The sequence below is a fragment of the Eucyclogobius newberryi genome, unplaced genomic scaffold, assembly GCF_026437365.1.
Source record: "Eucyclogobius newberryi isolate DKJ021-1_F unplaced genomic scaffold, fEucNew1.0.hap1 SCAF_19, whole genome shotgun sequence".
NCBI classification, from domain to species: domain Eukaryota; kingdom Metazoa; phylum Chordata; class Actinopteri; order Gobiiformes; family Gobiidae; genus Eucyclogobius; species Eucyclogobius newberryi.
Window position 1 is genome coordinate 17,523,396 of NW_027315823.1, and position 12,940 is coordinate 17,536,335.

Consider the following 12,940-nt stretch of genomic DNA (forward strand, 5'->3'; position numbering starts at 1 on the left):
CCCTATTTCGTCGGGATGCCCCGCCCACTCCCCATAGACTTCCATTGATTTGAGCAGAAACAAGCATGGCCCATGCCTGCGGCATGGATTCTCGCGTACGGGACGATGCCAGGAGGGTTTTTGGAGGAATGCAGCGCTTCGCGCTGCTGTTGTCAACAATTTGTGAATGGGCTACGCCCATTCACAAATTGTTGACTATTTCTGTCATAGCAGGAGTAAGTATGCATGATCCATGCCTTCGGCATGGGCTAGTTCACTGTACTTGCCAGGGGCGACGGGGCACCAAACATGCGGGCTGCGCCCGCATGTTTGGTCAGACAGTTGCAACGCTGCCTTCGGCAGCGTTGCGGGAGCAATAGGCCCTCCGCCCTGCTGGGGCTCGGGCCTAATAATATTTTTAGCAAAAACAATATAGCCGTTTTTACTATAACAACAAATGATACATCGTTTGAAAGCTCTAAGCCTTCCCGATGCCGCCATGGGGTGGAATTATCATTACGAGCGCTTACGCGCTCGTCACTCCCTATTCCGTCGGGATGCCCCGCCCACTCCCCATAGACTTCCATTGATTTGAGCAGATACAAGCATGGCCCATGCCTGCGGCATGGATTCTCGCATACGGGACGATGCCAGGAGAGTTTTTGGAGGAATGCAGCGCTTCGCGCTGCTGTTGTCAACAATGAGTGAATGGGCTACGCCCATTCACTCATTGTTGACTATTTCTGTCATAGCAGGAGTAAGTATGCATGATCCATGCCTTCGGCATGGGCTAGTTCACTGTACTTGCCAGGGGCGACGGGGCACCAAACATGCGGGCGCATGTTTGGTCAGACAGTTGCAACGCTGCCGATAGGCAGCGTTGCGGGAGCAATAGGCCCTCCGCCCTGCTGGGGCTCGGGCCTAATAATATTCCGATGCGAAAACAATGTTTCCCATTTTTCAAATATCATAAACTATACATTTTCGGAAAGCGCTCGCGCTTTCCTACCTCATGGTGTGGGTCCTTGGTCACTGACGGGTACTTTCGTTAATTTTGAGTGGGCTCCGCCCACTTTGTGTTTTTGGCCCTCTATACAGTAATAATGTTCAATTTTTGCATTACATGCTTATATGCACGGAACATGCAAGAGATGGGGAACATATTCGTGAGGTACTTAGCGCAAATGAGTGCTTTATATGGGGATGACGACCGCTTCTCTCAATGTAAAGTGCTCGTTTAGTGCGCACTTTTGCACGGGCTTCGCCCGTTTACAACGGTAATGTTCCATTTTCCTACTACTAATTAGTATGCACGGGGCGTGCATGAGTGAAGGAGTGCGTTAGTGAGTGTTTGGAAGTGGGCGAGCGATTCGCGCTCGATTTCGTGCGCACTACGTGCGCACTTTCGCAGCCGTGCTTCGCACGGCCTTACGAGATTAATAGGCCTCTCGCCAGCTTGTGGCGCTCGGGCCTAATTATCAAATGTGTTAATTTATACACACTGGTTTTCAGCTGAACGCGACAGGGCGACTTTGACCTTTGTTTTTATATTGTCTTTTCCCTAACTATTTTGGCTCATTGGCAGTACACCAAGACTATATTAAAAAGCAGTGAAACCCATTTGTGTCCAGACTCACAAAAATGCAATTTATTATCTGGGACATGTACTACGCTTTGTCATGACTAACAAAGGATTTTTGAACTTGATTGTTTAATGGAGGCTACTTTATAGTCACAAAATATTGAATGAGGAAGATATTGCTAGTGGTAGTTTGACAAAAAGAAAACTGAAAAGCTAGCTAGTTCTGATCTCCTATTAATATCTGAATATTATACATTGAAATCTAATCTATGTGACATTACACAATCTTATTTTGCAATATTATAGTCACACCAAGATTTTAATTTGAAAAATACACTTTACTTTCTCTTCTGGAGTGATTCTAGAATTGCTGCTGTGTTTCATACATACACACAGGTACGTTTTCATTTACTCTTTATTTTCTACATAGTAACCTACGTGATGACTACAAATCACATAAGATCGAGCAGGAATCTGTATGCATGCAAAAACCCTGTAGTGTTAACTCCACCCTCAATAAACAGAATTCCACATCACGCTCCAACTCTGCAGTTAACTGAATCAATGCAATTCCACTTGTGCTGATCTTGCAGACCGGGGCCCTTCCCCCAAGCCCCTTCATCTCTCACCCCCCACCTCCACCACCTCCTCTCTGATACATCCACCATGCACGTCCCCCTCGCTGCCGTATATGTGCGCAGGTCTGCCCATCCAAACACATTAGCGGCAGAAGCCATCACGCAATCAAGACAAGGCAGTGTATGAGACGTCAGGCCAATTTGTTTCCTTCTCGCGGCTACATCATATTAGCAGAGCGGCTATACCCTTGAGCCAAATCCAAGTTCACACAGAGGCAGTGAGCGGCTGGACAGGACGGGCCGCACTGTCAGCACTTTCCCCACCGCTGCTGCTGACATGTATCCAGTAAACTGCCATGAATTGGAATAAAAAAAAAATCTTGGGCGTTTCAAATATGCTTCTTTGAATGTGGTCGGTTTGCATAATTTCCAGGGGTACAGTTACAGTATGGGAGAGAGAGCGAGGAAGATCATTTTCAGGACCAGATACGACTTGTCTTCACTATTCTGCAAAATAAATATGTTAAGCGACTTTGTATGCAATTAAATATAAATAAGAAAGTAGAACATTCTTAAAAGAGACATATTAAACTTTCTTCCAGACAATTTCCAGTATTGAACTATAACATACATTAGATCATCATTTTACATTGTATTAGTTGAAAAGCGAAATATTGACCTAATACGATTTAATAATAGAAAGAGGTGCATTGACTTCCTGTTCAAAACTGCAGAACTGATAAGCCCCGCCTCCTCATAGTGACATTTCACCATAAGGAGCAGCAGATTGTCAAATACATCTTTTTATTTTTAGAAAAGTGGCTACATGACATTTTAGACACTGTGAATCTTTATTTTTCAACTAATAGCAACCAATCCCTCATTGTGAGCAGAGATATGGGGTAGGTGAAAACAAGACTTTTCTGAGCACTCGAGCCTCAGTTACAGTTAATGCAGGATCACTCAAACATGCAGGAATAAATCAAAATACACCTTTGAGGAAACAAATAATGAGGAAACGCTGTTGTAACAAGGTTAAAAGCTCGTCAAAGTTGATTTTGTATATGCAGCATAATTTCATTAAAGTCACATTTAAAACACATTTAGAACACATATGTTTTGAGGACTAATGTTGCTGTGTCTAAAGCTTGTGTGTAGTCCTTTTTATGCTGATATCCTTTTTATGCTGATCGTGGCACACGATGATGCTGTGCCAGGCCAGTGAACGGCTTGTGTCCACTCGTGTCCACACACTGAAGCTCTTTTAAGAAGCACGATGTGTACATTCATGTGGATAGTGCAGGCTGGCTTTTTCATTCACTCACATGTATTGTCTATATAGGCACAGTACACTCAGGCCGGTACTTTTACAATATGCGGCACTGGTAATATGTTCTCACTTTTGCAGCACTGCATAGGCTACATTCAAAATATTTCTAGATAGCTTTAAATCTTCACAATTTTATACCGCTGGTCAGAGTAAGTGATAATTTCTGACCATTTCAGACATCCAGGCACTAACACTATTATTTGTAAAATGAATTAAACAAAAGCAGCTGGGCTTACTTAATCACCAACACAAATCCTGAAGAAGCTTCCTGGTTGGGAGTAAATTCTGCTGTTTTCTTTTCTTTTCTTCCTTTTTTTTTTTTTTTGCGTGATTTTAGTCAAATTCCAATATGAAATAAAATGAGCAATAACATTTATTGTACTTATAGTGAAACAAGACTAGACCTGGGATAATAATCAACTCATATCTGATCCATGCGATCCTGCACCATTTCAGATCTGCTACTGTTCCACGCTGCTCTGAGATGACTCATAATAAAACGTAAAACAATCCCACTTTATTTGTAGCACACGAGAAAAATATGTCCAAAAAAATGAAAAATACGTACGCACAAGTGGAGTGTATTATTAAGTGGAGCACTGAAGATGGTAGTGACTTAGAGTTTTAAGACTACATATTATTACCAGAATTTAAAAAAAACTTCTTCTGTTTATCCAGTAAGCCCCTACTATTGTAATATCTTGGTATTTACCACTTTTAACTGGACAAGAAGCTACAGGGAAGGCACATATTGTTTTCCTGGAGGTAATTCAAAGGCTGAGATACAAGGCCCTCGCTGCTATGCCTACTAATCATGGCTATCGGAACACAATATCATGATTATTCATAGATCGACACAAATCTCGCAACAATACTTTAGCATCCACTTTTTAACCTAATGACTTTGTTTATTTTATTGGACAAAAGATGATTATACACATTATACAAACGTAATTATAGAAGTGTTAGTTGCAAAACGCTACGGTGGCGACTGTAGCTCCACATGAAGACAAACGAGCCCCAAAGCATCTAGTCAATAGTTCAATTATCTGATGTCTGTCCAGCTTAATTAAACATATAATTGAGCCGCTCTAAACTAATGATAACCTTCCCGTTACCCATGAATCGCCCGCATTTGGCATAACCAGCACTTGACCCCGGCGTAGATTGACTGTAGCGTTAAGTGCAGGGTCAGGGTGTATCCACTGTTCGCCCACCGCAGTGACACTCCTTCCCTTCACACGCACGGCACACGGGCTGTCGCGAGGCTCTCACTGTGTGGCTCCGAGCTCTGCCAAAAACAGCCAGGGAGAGGGAAAAATGCAATTACTGCCAGATTATCATACTGCTTCCGTTTGACTTTTCCCAGCGAATTCATGAATATATATGAATCCATCTCGCATCTCAATCTCCAATCCGTGTGTGTCTTGGTTTTCCACGTGTTTGTTGGGTCTCTTTGTTGTTGTTTTTTTGTTCAAAGTGTGTTTCTATATGGAGATGAAAGTGCGAGTCAGTGAAATTTAAAATATGACTACTTAGAGCCTTTTGCTTTTAATTCTATGAAATCAATTGAGTGAAGTTTGTGCAAAAAACAAACTACCTCCTCTTAGGTTGATGATAGAGCGAGTTCATGTGGCTCTCTGTGAAGGACAGAGACTGTTTCAAAGTAAAATGCTAAATAAATTATTCTAAACTAGGAAGCTTTGACTTAGATGCCAAGAGTACCGGATAGACGTGGGAGATGTATAGAAAAGTAGATAATATCGCAAGTGTTGTTTTGTAAATGTGCAAAATTAGAATATTTAGTATCAGCTACAATTTAAACTATTAAATATGTCCTCAAAAAGAGACAGAAACATCCAGTGAAATTTCAAAAACAAAGCAATATTTCTGCCCTTTTGTGGTTGTTTTGTGCCGTTCCGAATGCTCTGTTTGAATATCATCTGAATATTGTTTTTATGATAACGCATGCAAATATCAAAATATATTGTCTACACAGATAAAACATATGTTTGCTTGTATACAAATATTTTTTTCTTTACCATGAGTCAAAACCAAGAGCCAAATATCCACATATGTTTTTTTAGCAAAAGCACTAAATTGAGTTTTTCTTTTGAATTGAATGGATGAATAACAAATAAAAGCTAATATTTGATGTAGACCAATGTTCGAAACCTTTTCACACCAAGTACCAAATATTTTATTAGATTGTATGCACAGAATATGCACAAAAGAACCCTTAAGCCTTATCTAAACCAGGACTAAACCATTACTAATGTAGTTTCTGTTGAGGTCTAACTAAAATGAATAAAAGTTTAAAGAATGAGAGGCTGCCAGGGCTCACTCGGATCACAGGCAAACCATGTCTGAAAGAAGCAAGCAGGTGCTCATCGAGGATCCGTGAGGGCAAATCATGTATTTTATTTGAGGCACTGTGTCTATTTAAATGTTTTAATAAACGTCAACGCGGTCTTTGTCAGGGAAACCAAAGGGCCTCAAACCTATTTTTTTTTTTTTTATATAAATTAATGTTTTTGTTTTTAAGAACCACCAGAAGCAGTTCACGTACCACAGTTTTAAATTAGTTCAAAACTGTTTTGAATGTGATTGTCATTATTGTTTATTCAAGTAGCTAACAGGATAAAGAGTAAAGATAATTAGACCTGTGCAATGTCCAAAGCTTTATAAACACCTGTGACAACAATATGCAAGCATGTGATAGGAAAAGCTGATTGTTCCACTCATAGACATGTCTTCATCTAACTTTACAATATGAACAGTGTTGTAGTCTATTGAAAGACAGAGGTAGATCATGGTTTACAATTGTTCAATACAATTGTATTTTGTTCAACACCAGGTCTTTGATCTACACGCAGAAGCCCTTAAGGGAGACCAGTGTGTTTCTAGACGTATCACTAACCTTTGGACTTCACCACTGCTCTTTTTAATAGCTCAATCTGACGAATCATTTAAAAGCACGCTGAAACAGACAGATGGGTAATGGATTGCATGGCAAATCAATGTTTGGATCAATGGAAGACATGCATCAATAAATGGATAGAGCACGAGCTGCTGAAATAGACACCAGAGTTAATGTAACATCATTGTGTGTGAGTAGATGGTGGAGAGGGCCAATACAGGTTGGACCCTGATAACACGTTCTTCTGAATCATATAGGCCACAAACTGACTGTGATGAGCTCAATTTAAACTAGATTACGGTTATTTAGATTACGGTACATAAGTACGTGGCAATAGCAGGCAGTTAGCGTTTAACCAGAAGTGTAGGAAATACATCATCTATTATCAGTAAAAATGCTAAAGGATAAGTATTTAAGTGTATATACTAAAACAATAAAAAACAGGTAGCTGCACTCATCATAATTAACTCATTTGTTACAATTGGTTGTGTAAAAAAAAAACAATATTCAACATAATTTGAACACATCATTTACATATGCTATAATCTGAACTGTGTGTTCACGAGTGCAATCTGACTATAATGAATCTGATGTGATAGTCAATAATAATAAAACACTACTTTTGTGTGTTATGAGATTGAGTGGTTAGTTTCCAGGCAGTTTGATGGTTGCTGTTATTGTGCACAGAAACATTACAGTGACGTGTACCAGGACAGTGCGGTTAGACTTGTTTGTTTCAGGTGGTTGACTCAGAGCTTCAGCTCCGGACACTCCAGACTTGTGGTGGAGATGTTCAGCAGTCCCACACACTGATAAGTGTGTCTGTTATCAGGAGTGACTGTGTCAGCTGCTGTAAACAAAATAAATATAATACCTTCAAGACCTCGGGCTGCACTTCTTGGACTGACCAAGTGGCAAGACACTACAGCTGCTTCTCATGGCCCGCTGCCATAAATCTCCACTGAACGTCTTACGTTAAGGTTGGGTGCAATGGGGCAGCTGTACTTGTCTAAATATAGAGCCAAGGCCATACAGCGTAAACGCAAGTTCTGACATGTAGCTTAGCATTAAAGCCTTACGTCCCTATCTCCCACCTGCATTAGAGCTGGCATCAGCAACAGTGCTGCAGGAACTCAGTAAATGTTGAGCAAACTGAACGTCCGCACATGTCACTGTCTGACTCACAGGTCCTGACCACACACTTGATTTTTCAACGGGCCCAGCGTTCATTATCAGTGTGTGGTGGCCCGAGGCAGAACGCTCTCTGCCCGCTGCTGTGACATCCACTGTGCACCGTGATGGAGACAAACAGGGCGAAGGTGGCACTGCAAACACGCATCACTCTGACAGCACGCATCCAGAACAGTCAGTGCCCCATAAGCACATTTTATCACTGTTGTCTTTTAGCCAGGGACATCCTCTGCAAATTAAAGCCACAACGTGTAAGTCCTGGGATTGTATCTTGACAATTCTAACGGTGTTTTTGTTAAACTAGCACTTTTCTTTTATGGTAAAATATAATACCTACATTAGTGAATTATTTATGCAATGAAAACAAAATGGCTCTCAAGCCAGAAATGTAATCATGTTCTCTACACCCGGCGTGAGACAGTAGTAGTTGTAGTAAAAACTGTAGTAACTGTACTTCAGACAATCTTTGGGCACTACATTTCCCCACATTTGAATGAAGAATGCTTTTTTGTTACAAATTGAAAGGATATGTCTCACACTGAAGCATGTTTAGGTACAGTACACAGATCCATAGGTACTAACACCATTTTTACTTTAACCAAGTGTATGGCTGTATTTGCCAAATAGATTCTACAAGGACGCCATGTAGATATTAGCAAAGTTTTGCACTGAATGTATTTGTAGCTCCTGAATATTGAAGTTACTTACTCTAAACTGTGTTGATGAATGATCTGTGCTCTCTCTTGGCCAGCACTCCCTTGTAAAAGAGATTGAAAAAGTCAACGGAACTTTCCTGGTTAAATAAAGGTTAAAAACATAAATAAAAGACTTACACATGGGCGATATGGCATAAAATATTAACCACAAGTGTTTCCTTGTTTATAGATCAATCTAAATTTTTGTTTTGATTACATGTTTATTTAAACATAAATAAATACAATTAAATCATATTTGATTATCAATTTTGATATACTTTTACTGCTGACAAACCACTGGCTGACCAACCACTTTGATAAAAAACTCCAAATAGATCATTGCAAACTAAACGATTGCATTTTGTTATGGATGTTAATAATTTGTTAGCAATGCCTGGATAAATTATGGTTGTTGCTTCAAATGGGATCCAGTTTAAACTTAATGTTGACCCCAAAATAAAAATAATCCTTTCGATACACACATCAAGTCATAATCAACTGCCTCACACCAAAGTCTATCTCAATTCTCCTTGCTTCAGTCGACTCGAGCCCATATCAAACACAACCATATTTACATGAGGCACAATACTAAGTGTATTTTGTTGATTTCCACACTGCTGTGTTCACATGCTTATTTAACGCCAGTCTTTCTATAATTTCAGATTCTCTACACGCCTGTGATGAACAATCCCGAATGCGTGTTTTGCCTTTGCACCCAGCGGTCTTTAAAATGTGCTGCTGTGGAGAAGAGAGTGAGAAGACCGAGCACTGGGCCTGCTGTGCCGAAGCGCATCATAAATCCGGTTAGTGCTCATGCAGGGGCTGTCGGTCCAGGCAGGGGAACTCACACCTGTTTGGGCTGGAGTAGGCTAAATGTAATTGCTAAACACAGCAGCATTTAGAGTTGCCAAATTGCACCTCTGGGAGTCACTATAGCTCACAATTTGACTAATGAAGGCCAAGTAATCAAGCCTCAAACCTATCAGGCATGTTGGCTGTAATTAAAAGGTTTATGTTCACCACCAGGAAAGAGCGTTTGGACAGTCTGTCTCTGTCAGGAGCCAAAACTGCAGCTATTTACTTTAAGAGCCGAAGCCAAAGAAGCAAGCCTTCCACTTACAATAAAGCGTTGATGGTTCATTTCGAGATACAAATGTCTAGTCATTGGGCACAAAAATGAATGAGGTGATTGAAAAGAATTCAATAATAAATGGTATGACGAGTGTTGTTTGTCTGCACAGTCCTTATCTATTGCGTCCCCAGGGACCCAGTGGGAGGGACTGTGGTGCTAACACTTCACACACTTTTAATTAAGCAAAAATGTTCAAAATACACAGCCAATTTAGTATGCAATATAAATATTCAATTTAGGAATTCACATAGGGTATAAAGCAGGAGCACTCACCCTAGAAATCCTGTTAGTGCCTGCTGCGCTCACTGGCAGCTCCCAAATAAGCAGCGTTTGCCTTGCACTTGTGTAATTTAAAGGTTAACTTACATCTGGAGATCCCTGATTTACGATTATGCCCAAGAGTGTGCTGACTGACTGGATTAGGGTTTAATGCAATATTTGGTGGGATATAATGTTACACCTTCTGTCAGACATGCTGACATCCACAAGGATTTTTTTACCCAGCATGCAGCAGTACAGGTTCTGCCACTACAATTCTCTTGCAGAGTCTTCGGAAGAGGAGAATTTTTATTCTTATTTTTTTGTGATTTAGTAAATTGAAATTATGTTTCAATTTATTGTCTTCAAATGTAAGTAGATTGTATATCAGTCTAAGTCTGTATAAGCTTTTGCTTAAACAAAATAAAACAATCAACTTAATTTAACTTAAAATATGTTGATACTTGACATGAAAGCTGGTAAAGAACCTTTTAAGGTTACATTATTTTTCCACTTTGTATAACTCTGAATGATGGACTACACTACCATCTTGTGGAAGCATTTTGCTTCCCACACTACAGTAAAGCTAGTTATTATTAGGCCTATTGCTCTCTTAGCAAAATTACTTACTAACATTTTATGTTGATTGAGAATATTAGGAAACAGCCTTGTATAAGCTATCTGAGCTATGAAATTACATGTATTAGTTTAAATATTGGGGACACTAACTAACTTTTTTTTAACCCATAGAAACGTTCAACATTTTCATTTCTCCAGGCTACACCTGCATGCTTCTGTGGACTGTATCCGTAGAGTTTTCTTTTGATTTGAGTCACATTGTTTATTACAGAGGTATGATAGCAGTATAACATTATATTTTCCTATGTAATGTCTATAATTGTGGTAGTATCACTGTGTGTGGTGTTTGGTGTGTGATTGTCCCATTGCTTATGTTAGAGCTCCCTCTGGTGTCTGACATGTGCTATTTAACACAGTACCAAAGTGCATTCCTGTGCATTTCAGTCAACTGTGTCAAGTTAAAATATGTTCTGGCAATGGTAACGTCGACAGTCTCATTTGTCATATGAAGTGGAATTAAGCAGAATGTGTTTAGCAGGCGAGGTTGTTAAATAGCTGCTCACTGTTGTGTTGTGGATCCCCCGCCGTTTCCCTGAATACAGCCAGTGGTTGCTTCACGGCAGCCAATTAAAATCAAATACTATTCTCTTCCATATTATCCCCCACTGTATTTACTGTGATCACATCCCTTCAGCTGCATCATTTTACATAATCAATGCACAAGCTTTTGATCTGTTTGCCTGGTTAGAAATACAGTCTCCCAAAAAGCCTGCTGATCTTACCTTTCTGCCTGGTAACAGGCTGGGATGCAGGATAATAATGTGCCTCTGTCAAAGGGGAAAACATTCACTTCTTAATTTTATATACCACTTCAGTTTCCGTTCCTCTCAGTTGGGTCTCCCCAAAGCTACTGATACTATTCATGATTAATGGTTTACTCATTTCAGGGGCACAACCAAATTATTAACCACACTCTTGTTGTATAATTAAAATAAAAAAACACACACACATTATTAATCAGAATAGGAATTGTTCTTGTTTCTGACCCTTGATACAAAGAGCTCGCAACTGATTAGACTGAGTAAATTGATATTGAAAAAATAATTACAGTCTCAGATCGCACCCTCGAGTAGTTTAAAAAAAAAAAGTAATTCCACTTTTCCACAATTATTTTTTATTGTAATTGGGTATTTTTTCGTCCCTGTGCAGCTACACTGTGCAATCAATATTGTACTTGACTGAAGGCTTCGTTAAATGTAAAGGTTTATGTCGTGCGACTCTTGAGAGACAAATATTCTCTCTTGTTCCTTTTCATTAATGCCAGTCCTCTCCCATTACTCCGCAGACGCCATTTACTTTGCCACATATTTTCACACAATCAACAAAACAGTCGTTCACCCTCAATGTTCAAATGTTGCCCCGTTACCCATCACCGTGAAGACAAGCAGGCAATGCCACAAGGCCAAGTTACAGGTCAGATCTGTAAAATAAGATACAATAAGATAACCTTTATTTGTCTACAATAGGGAAATTCCAGTGTTGCAACACAGATTAGGCACAGTTTAGAAACAAGGGTGTAATAATGAATGTAAGAATGTATATCTTTATTAGCAATAAAAATACTTGTAAATAGGGATGTCGTGATTGTTCGGTTTATTGCTAAATGTGATTATTTAGAGCACAATGTATTCGTAAGAACTAAACATGTATAATTGTGACTATTTTAGAAGCAAAACTAAGTGGTTTTAATTCAATCTATAATAATAAAAAATTACACTTCAATATAAAGTATTTTTTTTATTTGGCTTTATTTTGTCATTCAATTTCATAACACTGGCCACAAACTTGAGTGATAATACTATGTTAGAAGAGATTTCACACACAGTTTCAGTAATAATCGTGAATAATCATTTAATCGTGATGTTTTTCCTCACAATAAGTAACATTTAAATTTGGTACATGGCTGCTACCTGGAAATGGAAGCTAATGTGTGTAAGATACCAGGCAAAGCAGTAACATCCCCATGGCGACAAAGCAGAAAGTTACATTGTGCACCTTTAAGTCAATAATTGTAAATGAGCAAAGGTCAATGTCTGATAACAAATGGGTAGAACATACAGTGATGCGCCGCCTTGCTGTATATTTAAAATGTCCTTATATTGCAGCAGTTGTTTGTCTGTCGCTGGTTCTTTTAAGCTGCAGAACCATGTATTATTAATAGTTTTGCTTTACAGTTTAAGCAGAGAGCACTGCATGAAAGGTAGAACACTCTGTAAAACATGTTCCAGCAGGTTTTTGTGCTTTTAAATCTAAATTGGAATACCTAAAATAACTACACAGCCCATTAAAAACAGCAGGATTGCAAAGTTTCTCATGCAGCTAATAAAAAAGTTATTTATTAAAATATTAGGTGTAATGACAAAATTAGCATTTCTACCCACCACTCTACACTTCTCTTCTTGCATTTGTGTTTCCTCGAGACACTTTATGTGGCGTGTTACTGCCGTGCACATCATGGGAAGTTACACCTTGTCCTTGTAAAGTTAAACATTAGTCCCGCAAGTCAGAGGAGTAATTTATGACGTGCTGCCTGGTGCATTGAAGCAGACGCCTGAAGTGTTGTGATCAGTCTCAGCAGGACCTTTGTGCTTAAGTGCAAGACACTCGTGCCAGACGTGGAGAGGTGTAAATTTATT

General features: G+C 39.4%; 2 protein-coding genes across 2 annotated transcripts in view; both read left to right on the top strand.

Annotated features, from left to right (window-relative positions):
- The window catches only part of mafbb (v-maf avian musculoaponeurotic fibrosarcoma oncogene homolog Bb), a 185,404-nt gene that overhangs the window by 37,912 nt on the left and 134,552 nt on the right, over positions 1 to 12,940 (top strand). The window lies entirely within an intron of this gene.
- The window catches only part of zhx3a (zinc fingers and homeoboxes 3a), a 30,329-nt gene continuing 26,326 nt past the window's right edge, over positions 8,938 to 12,940 (top strand). The window contains exon 1 of the mRNA XM_072451960.1: positions 8,938 to 9,078. The gene's annotated coding sequence lies outside the window, so the exon portion shown is untranslated. The remainder of the gene's footprint in view (positions 9,079 to 12,940) is intronic.